The sequence below is a fragment of the Cetorhinus maximus genome, chromosome 4 (genome assembly GCF_964194155.1).
Source record: "Cetorhinus maximus chromosome 4, sCetMax3.hap1.1, whole genome shotgun sequence".
Lineage (NCBI taxonomy): Eukaryota > Metazoa > Chordata > Chondrichthyes > Lamniformes > Cetorhinidae > Cetorhinus > Cetorhinus maximus.
The window spans coordinates 76092450-76107689 of record NC_135882.1 but is presented as its reverse complement, the minus strand read 5'-3'; positions in this window follow the sequence as shown (position 1 = coordinate 76107689).

The following is a 15240-nucleotide window of genomic DNA, read 5'->3' as shown; positions in this document are numbered from 1 at the left end:
CCCTGGTAGTCCAAACCTTCCATGATTGATTGAGCAGGTTTGGTGCCGAGAAAACATGTTTGTACTTGGTGCATTGTTTGCGCAAGACAGTGGCGGATTTACAGTTAGTGGGGTCCTGTGCTCAGCTTCAATTTTGCCCCCCATCCCTCCCGTGATTCCCCACCCCAGGACCACCCCACCCCTCCAACCTCCACTGGACACAACCCAAAACTACAGGGGGCATTGGTTATTTCAATGGCTTTTTCACAGTCACGTAACAGCTTCTGCACACCACCATATAAGTTTAGTTTTTGCTACTCAATCAAAGAAACTTAGGGTGGAATCATTCTAGATTTGCACCATGTGCAGTAGCAGACAGGAAAAAGGATGTTTTACCCGCTGGTCGCAACGGCGGCTTTTATGCTGTATTGTCCCAATCCCACCTCATTAATTGTGCAGCCACAGGAAATACACTGTCTCAGTGAATTGCCCCTGAATTGTCTGCCAGCCATTACCTCGCTGTTTCCTCACTCTGGGTGCCATATCCAAACTGCAGCTGCCTACACAGTTCTCAAAGCTTTAAGCCTAGGGCTGCTCCAGTGAAGACATGGCCCTGAAAGCCAAGAAGAATTCAATGGCCTGTCAATTGGAATGCCTTTTGGAGGCCCACCGTGATGTCCTCTACTCCCACTCTGGCTGTAGGAGTTCCAGCAATCTCACCATTCTGGCTTGGGAGGCGGTGGCAGTGGTGGTCAGTGCCAATGCTGCATGGGAGAGGTTATCCAGCCAGTGCAGAAAGAGGATGAATGGTCTCATCCGTGTGCCAGGGTAAGGCAACCATCTCATCACTCTTAACTCTCACACTCACAAGGCCACCACACATTCACTGGCATCTCATTCACTGCCAGTTCAAGGGACGTCACCACTCACTCTCTCACACACATCCTCACATGTCCACCTGGACCCGTCCTCTGGAGACTGCCCCTTCAGCCCTCACCATCTTGATGCCACTTGCATAGATTAACATGTGCCCCTGCACACACCCTGCGATACCCTCCTTCCCCAGTACAGCCCTCGCCCTGAAGCCTCTTCCCTTGGCTGAGGCTACTTCACCCCTTCCCCAAGCAAGCCATAGTCCTGCAGCCATTGTAAACTCACCCCCACCTTACAGCTGGTCTGGTAGGTAGAGACCTGCCCGTGATCCCACTTAAGAGTGATGTGGTGCTGTCTGTGAAGCCTGACACTGATGACTGTGAGTGCTCTCCAAAGCCAGGTAGGCAAACAAGCCTTGAAGTTCCAGCCAAGTGCAGCTCACCAGGTGCACGTTGCTTATGTACAGTTGTGAAACATGTCAGCGTGATCTCGAATGATTGAGCGTGGGAGGATGATTCCGGCATGCTGGGCTTATAATGATATGCAGATATGTTACAATGAAGTTCCCAATGTGCGGCAGTGGGAAACGCGGTGTGCCATTGACGGGCAGAGCAGACGGCTGAAACCAATTTTTGGCCTTCCCAACATATTGTCTGCTCATGCCCGCCATGACGCCCAACATTAGCAGGTACGGAAAGTTCCACCCTTAGTGCCTCTAACAAGATGATACAACTACAAAAGTGTGCGCAAATGAGCGCTGCTTTGCTCTCGTGGCACAACCGGTTAGCAGGTGGTACATTAATGGCATGATTGAGGTGTGTGCAATGCTGAGGTTGTGAGTTCAAGCCAAACCTAGAGGAACTCATGTTGAGCAGCTCGCGTTGCGAAAAACATGACCTTCCGACTGGCTGTGGAACAGGACACGGTGCAATCTCGAGCAATAAAATAATTTAATTGCAAGGGACCAACTTCTGTGGATTGAGAATGGATCTGTTCCAGTTAAATGTCTCAAATATCAACATAAGTCCCGCAAATACTCAGCAGCTGAAGCAGCTTCTGTGGAGAGAGAAATTAAGGCGATGATCCTTCTGATATTGCTGATCCTGCACTGTGTTTCATCTCGGTATTGACTCTTTTGCTTGTTTCGTGTGGTTCAATTTGTTGCCAATTTCTCGGATTGAAAAAAGTCGCAGCGATGATTACAATAATCTAAACCATCCAATGTTTATTGGTAATATAAGATGTTATGAATAGGTTAAACGTTCAGGATAGAGACTAAAGTCTGTTGTTAAGCTCAATCTTATAAAACAATTAATTTATACCTGAGCTCACCTCACAACTTATTTACTTCCCTTTAAAATGCATCAGTATATGAAGTAGGCAATAGAATTCTCGAAGTACATTAGGCGGTTTGGGCCGGGGGTGGAAGTCATCATGTAGTTCCCTGACTAGCGGTCTCCAGGTTAACTTAACCTGTGACTCTCTTCAATCCCTCTCCCTGTCTTTACGCTGGAGTTTTTAAAAGAAAGACTGCAATGTAATAATGCTTTGAGATATGTGGTGGTTGTGAGCAATGACAATACAACCAATAAAGTACTGCTGAGTTGCAGTCACTTGCACACATGAAGCTCCCACAAACAACATGTGACCAGCTCGAACCCCCATTAACACACACAGTAAAAAGGGCTGAAGCCTCAAGAAAACATCAGAACCACCCCTTTTCCCACCCAGTTCCCTCTGAATGAATAGCACCACAATGGAATGGCATCTCCATTGTCTCTCACTCTGTCCCTCAATGCCCTCCCAATCATTGTTCAGTTCACCTTAGATCCCCAATCAGTTTTTTCAATATTCAGGCTTTCTTTTCCTGCCGCCGTGCTGCCTACAACGAGAAAGGTTATTATGCAGTAAAATGAATGTGCTGTGTATCCAGGTCATTTCGCTCTCTCCCCCACCCCTCCCATTTTATAACCTACATTGAAAACTAGCCACCCAGCAAAGCAATCTGAGGCCTCTGAAAGCTGGAACCATGTCACTATTCTTCTCCCTGGAACCCTGTTGCATTTATTGTACTCACCCTGCACGACTGAAACCTGCAGCGCTATGATGAAAGCGGCCGCACACTATAACTGAGCAAGCACAGAAGGGTGAATATAAAAGCCGCAAGGGGTGGCATTATTACAGAGACATCATCTCCCATCTCTCAGATCTCAGCCATCCGTCCACATTGCCTGGAGCATGCGGAGACTGTTCATCACAAGTCCTCCTTGCCCCCAACCCTTCCTTCACCTCCCCTCTGCTCTAGCCGCATCAAGCTCACAAATTGCGTAATGGTTTGTTTCAGTGTCTTGAGAGGGGGGAAACTGCCAGGAGATTTTTTGTATACAGCCGAGCAGACTGTTTAGCATCTCAGTTGAAAGATGGCACTTCCAACAGTTCAGCACTCACTCATCATTTTGGGGCCCCCCCCTGTTGTTTGGGGACCCTGTGCCATGGCATGGTGTGTTTCATTATAAATCCACCCCTGGGCCAAGATAAGCATTCTCATGATCAACCACTTGTTTTTTTTCAAAGTATACATCATTTCAATTAACATTTAACTGAAAGTCTTAACTTACCAGCAGTGACAAATTAGCGTGTTGTGAATTGGAACACGAAACTTTGGTTTGTACGCTAATTGGATCTTTTAATTATTCTTTTACAAAGGATTTGATGCAGAGCAGCAACAGGAATCCATCAGCCTTACGACTTCATTCCAAATTGTTTCAGGATTCCTTCACACCCTGAAGGAGCAGAGAATACAATATACTTTTTGGGTGAGAATGCTCTGAATCTCTTTGACAAAGAGTTGGAAGTATAAAAGCTAAATTTCACTCTAGGTAACATTTTACTTCATCATCAGTCATGTTTATCAAACAATCTAAAATAACAAAATTTCCATTATATATTTTTTTTGTGAAAATAATATTCCACTGTGAAAATATTCTGCTGGGCTTGATAACATCTCTGAGAAGAGCCTAGCAATCTTTTATTATGCTAAAATTACAAATGCAAGTTGTTGTGTCACATACAGTACCTTTTGGAAAGCAACCGAATCAGAAAATATACTAGGCTTTTTCTTAAAACTCAGAAACCATGCTTTGACAAAGTTGCTAATTGACAGCCATGATCTAATAATGAATTAAGAAATTTCTTTCTCAAAGGATAATACCAAAGGAATGCAAAGGTTTTACAATATTTCTTCTCTTCCTCTGAATCAATTTTTCAATGAGCAAGCATGCTGAATGCAGACATCTTTACTGTATTCAGCACATCTTGCAGCAGGAGTCAGGTATTTTTTAAAGGTTGAACAGTTAGAGATAAACAATTTTCCCTTTGTGTGGAGATGTAATGAGAATCAGTGGAAGCATTGGAATGTGGATTGCTGATGAAGATCAAAGATCCTTATTTTCACAGTGTTGGGGACAAAAAATACTTACAATGGTGTGCAAAGATTGTGTACAGGTACTGTTGAATGGATTGTGTCTTATGATTTGAATCTATCACCAGCTGAAAGTTAAGCTATCCAATAACTCGACTAGTAATAATCATTGTTAAGCGCATAAGCAAGAAGAAACAGGGGTCATTGATTCCCTGTAAGTAACTACAATGATACTCCTGATTGAAATATATTAACTGACTGAATACAAGATCACAAGAACTAGGAGCAGGAGTAGGCCATTCGGCCCCTTGAACCTACTCTGCTATTCAATAAAATCTACTCCGATTGTGGTCTTAGCTCCACTTTCCTTATTGCTGACAGGAGAAAACAGAACAACCAATTTGCTGCAGATGTGAATCTGCTGATGGAAACAAAAGCACCTTCAGTGTTTTTTTCCCAATGCAGCTTAAAAAGCTGCCATTTATATACCTGATGAAATCTGCTCTCAAGCATGTGAGCTATCACAATTTTAATAAGCAAACACTGCATATTTGTGCTTGCTATTTTCTACCAGAGACCTGCAGCAGCTTAAGGGCCAGGCATTTGCAGGAAGCTAGAAAGTTCATCATCAGTCAATGCCAGTACAGCCACCCCAATCACAGCAACTGAGTGTTAGAAAAAGTTTAATGGCCTTATTAGGAAAGGCAAGATAAGAGGAACCATACACTTTCCAAGAACCTGTGTATTCTATTTACTCACTATATTGTCCTCTGACACTATGTTAATATGCTTGAATTGCTTATCATCCAGCAGGTGTTTCTGCAGCATTTACTGCAACATTCCATCCAAAGTCCCCCCCTCCCGGTAAACACAATGGGACCCAGGTCTAAGAGAAGGTGTAGATCCCATTGTGAGCTTATTGTGGAGTCAGAAGCAACAAAAGAAGATTGCAATTAATCTGCATCGGCTCAATAAAAATAAATAAAATTCCTGGTACTTATCATGGGCTCTTTGAGCAGCAAGCCATTGCAATGACCTTTGGGATGCTGCTATGCTATAAAAAGGGCACTCCCCCTTTTACACAAATTACCTCATCCCTAGGCCTATGGACAGGGGGAGGTAACTGAGGAGAAGTCCACCAAAATGCAGTGGGAAATGCAGCACTGCCCTACACCTCTGACTTCCACTGGCACAATGGTACTGTGAAATTTCTCTCGTCTTTTCTAAGCGGAATGAATTTATCTGTTAATGGTTAGAATATAAAGAGAGGAATATGTAGAATATATTTGGAGCTCAGAAGGAGCAACAGAAGAGAATGAAGAGAAGCACCGACTATTATAGTAATGATTGATTAGAGAAACAAACATGGCTGTAAGAGAGTAAAAGAAATTGAAGGCCAGTAGGGAGAAAAGGTCATCTTCACAAAACAATGGATATCGTGGAAGCAAATCAAATTCCCTAGGTAAGTATTCAAAAGATAAACTGGCTGAACTAAAATCATTGATGTATTAATGCAATAACTGTAAATATATATGGCAAATCCATGGTTTAAGCTAACCAGCTTAACCTAACACAATATTTACTAAACAGCTTCAGTTAATTAACGCCACACATTTCAGCTAGGATAAGAAAATAAATTGACTGAGGTATAATTCAAAGCAGATTAAACTAATCTTAAACACACGAAGGAACAATAAAAACTAGAATTGTACAAAAATCTAAATGATAACAGGGCTCTAAACCTAAAGGCTGCCCTTTCCCCCACCAAATAGACAAAGACAATAATAGCCCCTGCAAGCTATATTTATGCAAAAGACAAGACACTAATCAGATTTTGACTCTTTTTTTTACTTTCTTGGCACAAAATATGCAAGGCCCTAAGCATAAACTGTAGTGGTTCAAAAGGAAAACAATGGATATTGGAAAACCAATTTAAGCCAGATGTTATCAAAGGAAAGAAAACAGATCTATACTGCAGGGATTAAACACAAAGTGACTTTATTGTAGAACTGCCATAACCTCCCAGCTTTGCTCCCTGTGTGCTAGTTTGGCTACACTAGCTTTTATATAATCTCAAGAAAGGACTGCCCAATGTTTAGACAGATTAGTACCATGTATATCCCAGAAATAAAATTGCTCCCCTATGACAATAATAAAATATTTTGTACATGGATTATTTCTTGCTAATCACAACACACAGAGGTTTAAAACTGGTTACCGCGAGCAATTTCTGCAGGCTGTGATAGAATACATAATCCTAAACTGGTTGATACGTGTGGATTGATTGCTGCCAATATCCTTGGGCAGAGTTTCATTTAATAGTCATTCAAAGTGTTTGGAATTGATCAATGGGTCAAGCCATTCCATTTAATTACAAGCAACTTGTGTCTAGGAATAGTACATTTTGCTTGACAGCAGTATTTATAAAGACAAACGCTATTTTGAATCCCATGAGGAGCTGACCACACAACACAGTTAATTAAATTAACTATGTTAATTCCTGGCATCCTAGAAATTAATTAACGCTGTTTTTTGAAAGTGGTCAGTCCAGAGTCATTGGAATGTCAAAACTTGACAGATAACAGAAGTAAAGAACCCATTTATCATGGGTAAGTTTTCTGTTGCACGTTAGTTCAAGGTAAGAGTTTTTGTTATTTTGGCTCCAAGGAAAGTGGCGAAGTTTGTACTTGTTATAGATCTATTGTTTGTGTTCAATGCTGTTCGTTTCAGAATTCAGTTAGTTTGACCGTTGTTTACAGCCCAGACGTGGTCTGCTAGAGAATACACTCTTGTGCTTACCGAAGACAAGACGTAATGGTACATGAGATACTTCAGTAAGCCAAAACATGGCGATCTCTGCTCAACTCTTGGTCTCAGTACATTCACCCAGATATCGGGTGGGGAAAGGCATACTCTGGTTTGTGAGGGACACAGGGGCCTGAATCTTCTGAGCATTGCTGCTGCCACATTATAGGAAGGATGTGAACACATTGGAGAGAGTGCAGAAAAGGTTTACAAGAATGGTTCCAGGGATAAGAAACTTCAGTTACGAAGATAGATTGGAAAGGTTGAGATTGTTCTCCTTGGAGAGAAGAAGGGTAAGAGGAGAATTGATAGGGCAGAACTTATGCTGAGCAGGCGGGCGCCCGATTCACTCAAGTGTAAAGTAACGCATGATGACGTTGGTCGAGCGTCCCGGTGTCATCGTGCACTCGTGCAATATTTCAGTCGCCAGGTGCATGCGGGTGTTTGAGCCGCACCTGCCATTAATTAAGAGGCTGGTTAAGGTCATTAAAATGGCAATTTACATCAATTTTTTGTTGCCCGTGCAATTTTTCTCTTGTCGCACGGGCAAAACAGGCAGGCAACCAGCCGACAATTTCAAAAACCTCATCCATGCGGATGATGGGTGGGATAAAAAGAGTCAGCAGCACTGCAAGTGAGAGTTGTGAGGAGTTTGGTAGATAGTTTGTCGCTGGTGACTTATTGGTATATGGCAGCTTCATCTCTGTTCGGGGCTTCATTGTTAGCATTTCCAGGCTTCATTTCAGGACTTATTGGTATCTCCAAGGCCCCCGGAGGATTCAGACCGTGTGGACTCTTCCAGGTATCAGGCAGCCTTCCGTTATCCTGGTAATGCGAATTGTGGTCTCCGCTGGTGGCACCTCCTCTGAGGAGGAAGAGAAGGGAGAATAGGCCAGGTGTCCCAATGATGCTTCCAGGGGAGGGACCTGTGGGAGGAGAGGCGCAGGCACAGGGGGCGCAGAGCCAGTGGCAGTACAAGGTGTTAGGGGCTGCAAAAGACGCCATTATCCTGCTGCCAGGGTTTACAGGCAGCGATGTAGCTACCTCAATATGTCCGAGGTGCAATGCCGAAGGAGGCTCCGCCTCTCAAGGGAGACAATGACCTCCATTTGTCAGATGATTGGGCCTGAGATTACCACCAACTGTGTGGGTGGAAACCCCATGGCAGTGGCTCTGAAGGTCACAGTGGCCCTCAACTTCTATGCCTCCGGCTCTTTCCAGGGGTCAGTGGGGGATCTGTGTGGAGTCTCCCAATCAGCTGTCTGCAGTTGCATCAAACTGATGACAGAAGCTCTGTTCAGGCGGGTAATGACATTTATTCATTTCCAGCCAGGCTGAGTGAGCCAGGGGCTTTGCAGCGATTGCTGGGTTCCCCCGCATCCAGGGTGCAATCGACAGCATGCATGTGTCCATCAAGGTGCCAGTGGGTCAGACGGGTGCCTTCGTCAACAGAAAGGGCTTCCACTCCATGAATGTCCAGATAGTGTGTGACCACAGGATGCATATTCTGCAAATCTGTGCAAGGTACCCTGGCAGCTCCCTATATGCATACAACCTGAGATACTCCCAGGTGCCAAGGCTCTTCAGTGCTCCAGCCCGACTGGATGGATGGTTGCTGGGTGACAAAGGCTATCCCTGAAAAGGTGGCTCGTGATGCCTCTCCGCCACCCAAAAACAGAGGTAGAGCAGCAGGATAACAGAAGCCATGCCTCCACAAGGGCGGCGATAGAGACAACCATAGGTCTTCTGCTGATTTGCTTCCGATGCCTGGACCATTCAGGGGGAGCATGACAATACCCCCCAGAGCGTGTGTCACTGATAGTGGTTGCATGCTGTGCTCTCCACAATCTGGCAAGAGGGGACCCACTGGAGGAAGAGGATGTTGACGCAGCTCCACAGGCCACAGACGATGAATCCAGTGGTGAGTCAGAAGAGGAGCATGGTGAGGAGAACACTGAGGGCGTGGGGGCAAACCTCTGTATCCTTCAAAAATGCAGGGGCACCAGGGATGACTTGATCTAACGCTACTTCAGCTAGGCTGCCAGATAAGTGCTAACACCTCATGCTAGGGCTGCCGCCTCCAACCTGGATGTCTGAAATGGCCCTTTCTTTGGGCCCCAAAGTCCACTCAGTGCCTGTGCAATGAAGTTTCAAGCCACTCACGTCCTGCATTATATGCTGGTGTACCCTGCACCACATTAAATAAAAAAGGTGAAGCCATTATGACAAAAAAAATTTATCACACGCTGACAGTCAAAACAAAGTAACAGAACATTCTTTAGTCTTCAACCCCAGACCATAAACTTCAACAATTTGGCATTACGAGAGCCACTGAACTGATTTGGGATAACAAAACTGGATGCTAACTGGATGATGAACTGGAATGTACCTTAACAGTAGTGAACAACCAGTACAGATGTATTATGACAAGATAAAAATAAATGAAAATCTGGAAATCTGGAATGAAAAAGAGAAATTGCCAATGAGTAATCAGTTGAAGTTATTTCAGTTAAACCTTTCATCAGAACTGATTTTTGAGAAACACAGTACAGCTAAACAATATTGTATAGCACAGAGTTCATTATTATATGAACAGAAGTATTCAGAAATTTACAGACAGTTTATTTAAAGCTGTATTCTATTTATAAATCATAATGATACTCATACAAAGCTCCTGTCTCAAATTGTTATGAGTTGCTTGAATCCGGCACTCCTAAAATAAAACATAATGTTCTAATTTATATGCTCTGCAATTTAATGAAAAGATGCTGGAAATAAATTGTTCATGCAAGCTTTGCACACACATTAATGATGGAAAGTGTAGAACGAAAAGTATTAATTTTTAAAAAGTATGCAACATTTCTTGTAAAGAGGTTTTTTTTTTACCAACTTTAGGGTCCAGATGCTCAAGTCTTTAATTTACTAAGGAAATAATTGCTTTAGTTAATACGTGTAACAATATAGGAACCTTGACTAAAATGTGTACCACCTACAAGATGCAGTTCAGCAACTCGCTAAGGCTCCTTTGACACCATCTTCCCAACCCATGCCCTCTAGGACCTAGAAGCACAAGGGCAGCAGGCACACCACCATATCAAGTTCACCATCAAGCCACACTCTGATTTAACAATATATTAGGTGTCAACCATGGCTCAGTTGGTAGTACTCCTGCCTCTGAATCACAAGATTCGAAGTTTAAGTCCCACTCCAAAGCTTGAGTTTAAAACCATGGGTGACACTCCAGTGCTGTACTGAGGAGATGCTGGGCAGAATTTTACAGCCCCATCGCCGTAGGGCGGGGCCATAAAATGTGGCGGGCCATTCAAAAGTCCATTGACCTTGGAGGGACTGGAGAATCCCCCCGGCAGGAGGGGCCATAAAATTCTGCCCGTCGTCTCTCAAATGTGATGTAAAGTAAGGTACCAGCTGCCTGCTTGGGTGAATGTATAAGATCCCATGACACTATTTTGAAGAAGAGTCAAGGTTTTATCCCTGGTGTCCTGGTCGATATTCATCTCTCAATCAACAACTCAAAAACAGATTACCTGGTCATTATCACATTGCTGTTTGTGGAAGTTTGGTGCACGCAAATTGACTGGTATGTGACCACACTTCAAGAGTATTTAATTGGTTTACTTAATTGAGATGTCTGGTGGTCATGAAAAGCACCATATAAATGCAAGTTATTTTTCTTCCTTAATTGTTGCTGGATCAAAATCCAACCTTGCTACCTAACAGCATTGTTGAATATGCCTACACCACACAGAATTCAGAGGTTCCATAAGGCAGCTCACCACCACCCTTTCAAGGGCAATTAGGGATGGACAATAAATGCTGGTCTTGGTCAGTGATGGCCACATCCCATGTAAGAAATAGAAAAATGGAAATACACTCAAAAATATAGGATAAAAGTTGCTTTACACTGCCTGGGCAGGGTGCGGAGAAGAAAAGCTGAAAATGTGGACCATGCACCAATAACTGGACTTGCTTGGCTTTCCTTCCATTAAAATAAAAAGGTTTGTGCAACCCTGCCAGCTGGATTTCCTTTCTGTGCTCTGCCCAGCTGATGCCCAGGCAGCGAAAATAGAACAGATAAAAAATCTAACTGAAAATACAAAATAAAAAATACTCAACATGGATTTCAAAAGGGAAGGTCATGCTTGATCACTCATATTGAGTTCTTTGAAGAAGTAGCAGAAAGGGTGAAGTAGGATAATGTAGAAGATTTAAGATATTTGAATTTTATAAATGTCTTCATACAGTTAGATTCATAACTGAGGTCAGAACATGTGGACTCAGGGGCCAAGCATGAGAATGGAGAGTACATTGGTTATAAAACAGGATAGAGAGAGTAGGGGCCGAGTTTTTGCTCCAGAGGCGAGTAGCACAAGTTGGGAAATTTCCTGCTCTCTGCACGACCTTGGGAGAAAGTGCCCAGCCAACACGATTTTCAGTCCGGAGCGGGAGGTGGGGGGAGGGGAGAGGGGGTGGGGGTAGGGGGTGTGGTGGTGGGCAGGTGCAGGATGGAGTCGGGCCTGCTGCCCCCTCCCCTGACAATCCAAGGTGGCCACAGGGGCTACCAAGTGCCAGGGTGGGCTGTTTAAAAGGCCCGCCATGGTTCCCTGGGATTTTGTCCCAGTTATTTCCTTAAATTTTAGACTATCTAGCCTTCATTCTTCACACCCCATCAACACCCCACCCACTCGTCATGCCATCTCCACACCCTCATGCCAACTCATGCCAGCCAAAGGCCCCCCACACCCTTTTCTGTCCACTCCAGGCCCCCTATAGCCTCCATGCCAACTTAATACCAACTTCTTCCCACTCAGTCCCCACAACCACTCCCTGGCCTCTTGTAGCCCCCATGCCAACTTAATGCCAATCCATACATCCCACCAACCACCCTTCTGCCTTATGCACTTCATGCCAGTATCCGTCCATGACCAGACCACAGAGCCATGTTGAGTGATATAAAATAATGGTCTACATTTCTATTACAGCTTTTTCTATATAAAAAAAAAACTCCAATTAGTATTGGCCAGAAACTGAACTGGACTAGCCATATAAATACTATGGTTACCAGAGCAGGGCAGAGGCTAGGAATCCTGCAACGAGTAACTCGCCTCCTGACTCCCCAAAGCCTGTCCACCATCTACAAGGCACAAGTCAGGAGTGTGATGGAATACTCCCCACTTGCCTGGATGAGTGCAGCTCCCACAACACTCAAGAAGCTTGACACCTTCCAGGACAAAGCAGCCCATTTGTTTGGCACCCCATCCACAAACATTCACTCCTTCCACCATCGATGCACAGTAGCAGCAGTGTGTACCATCTACAAGACACACTGCAGGAATTTACTCCTTAGAAAGCACCTTCCAAAGCCATGACCACTACCATCTAGAAGGACAAGGGCTGCAGATAGATGGGAACACCACCAGCTGGAAGTTCCTCTCCAAGTCACTCACCATCCTGACTTGGAAATATATCACCATTCCTTCAATGTCACTGGGTCAAAATCCTGGAACTCCATCCCTAACAGCACTGTGGGTGTACCTACACCACATGGACTACAGCGGTAAAGCCCACATCCTAGGAATGAATTAAAAAAATGAAAGCCCATTCAAACCTTTTAAATCCCCTCAAGTTCTTAATCCCTTATAAAAAGAAACAGACTTGTATTCATATCCCACATCAAAGGCAGCTAATTCTTTAATAACCATTTTGATCTGTTAATTAAACTGTGAAATTAGGAACCACTGCTGGGGTAATTGTTGGTTGTGGGTAGCAGCTAAACATTAATAATGACATAAAGATTGTCCTGGGCAAAATATCAGCAAACAACGACTGTAACTATGAAACCATTTTTTTTTTTCAATTCTCATTGGCATGCAGCTTTTTTTTAATTTTTAAAGGGCTGGAGATTTAAATAACTTCACAGCTTGACAGTTCAATAGACATTATACACCCTTCATGAGCATTTATGTCTATTCTAAAAAAAATGACTCCAACACTGTGGGCTAAGGCCCTTTCTACAGAGAAAATTGAGTCTTTTTGAGCACAGCACTGAGTTTGAGTTTCCCTCATCTGTGAGTCATGCCCCGTCCACTTTCCCCTACTGACAAAAATGGGATCTGTCGGAAATGGGGGTGGGGCTTCCAAATCTGGGTCCCTTCCACCATTTTTAAAGACCCACAGAGTCTACATGACTCCTCAAAAATTCGGACCTAGGAGTTAAAGGTTGTTACTAAAGTAAGCAAAAAATGGAAAATGCTGCTCCACAAAGAACAAAGCTGGGACCATGTTACTCACCAATTGCATAAATTGTTTGAGCTCAGAAATTGGAAGTATAATTTCAAAATTGGTGGCTGACACTAAATTGGGGCATTGCTAATGCTATTATTAGCTAATAATAGCTAATGGCAGAAGCAAAGTTCAGGGAAAGATTAATAAGTTTGTAAAGTGGCTTTGTAATTAGAAAGTACTCTTCATTATAGATAAATGTAAGGTGCTACACTTTGGGAGGAAAAATAAGGAGGTCACATACTCTTTGGAAAAGGAACAGTAATATAATTGTAATGTTACTGGCCTAGTAATTCAGAAGTCTGGGCTAAAGCTCCAGAGACTTGCATTCCAATCCCACCATGCAGCTGGGAAAACTTAAATTCAATTAAATAATAAATCTGGAATAAAAAGCTAGTTTTAGTAATGGTGACAGTAAAACTACTGGATTGTCATAAAAATCCATATTGGTTCCTTCCTTCAGCGAAGGAAATGTGCTGTCCTTACACCTTCTGGCCTAGAGACTCCAGACCCACAACTTAACTGTCCTCTGAAATGGCCTAGAAAGCCAATTAGTTGTATCAAATCGCTGCAGCAAACCTGAATAAGAATAAAATCAGACAGACCACCCAGCATTGATCTATGCACCAGAAATGACAAAGGCTCACCTTGCCTATTCAATCCTGCAAAGTCACCCTCACTATCATTTGGGGACTTGCGCCAAAATTGGGAAAAAAAGGACTGTGTGGTGGTCATTCCTGCCAATACTGTCATGGATCCATCTGTGACAGTAGATTGATGAGGGTGGAACCAAATAGGTTCTTCTCTAATGTTGATTCTCTCGCTACCTGCCACAGGCCCAATCTGGCAGATATCCCACCATACTAAATGGGATAGATTCAGAACAGATCTACCAACTCAAAACTGGCGATCACGTGACACTGTGGGCCATTAGTAGCAGTAGAATTGTATTCAATCACAATTTGTATATTCATATTCCTCAGCCGATCATTACCATCAAGACAGGGGATCAACCCCGGTTCAATGAGGAGTGCAGCAGAGCATGCAAGGAACTGCAACAGGCATTCTTAAAAATGAGATGTCAGCCTGGTGAAGCCGCAACACAGGACTACATGCATGCTAAACAGTAGAATCATCATGTGATAGGCAGAGCAAAGTGATCTCGCAGCCAATGGATTGGATCAAAACTGCAGTTCTGCCACATTGAGTCATGAATGGTGGTGGACAATGAAACTCTCAACCAGAGAATAAGGCTCCATAGGCATCCCCATCCTCATTGATGGGGGAGTCCAGGCTAATGCATTTGTAACCATCTTCAGCCAGAAGTGCTGAGTGGATGGTTCATTTCAGCCTCCTCCTGAGGTCCCAGGCATCTCAAATGCCAGTCTTCAACCAGCTCGATTCACTCCACATGATATTAATAAACATCTGAAGGCACTAGATCCTGTAAAAGCTAAGGGCCCTGACAATGTTCCGGAAATAGTACCGAAGTCTTGCGCTCCAGAAGTCGCTGCACTCCCTAACCAAGCTGTTCCAGTAAGGCTACAACACTGGCATCTACCCAGCTATGTAGAAACTTGTCCATGTATGGAAAAAGCGGACAAATTCAATTAAATCAATTACTGCCACATCAGTCTATCCTCAATCATCAACAAGTGTTGTAAAGTGTTGTTAACAGTGCGATAAAAACGGCCCTTACTCAGCAATAACCTGTTCACCAATGCTCAGTTTAGGTTCCACCAGGGCCACCAGACTACAGGCTGAATTTTATAAGGGGGGAACATATTGGGCCCACGCCCGCTCTCCCCCCATTTTACAAGCAGGGGAGCGGGCATGGGCCAGCAGTGATAGAAAGCTCCTGA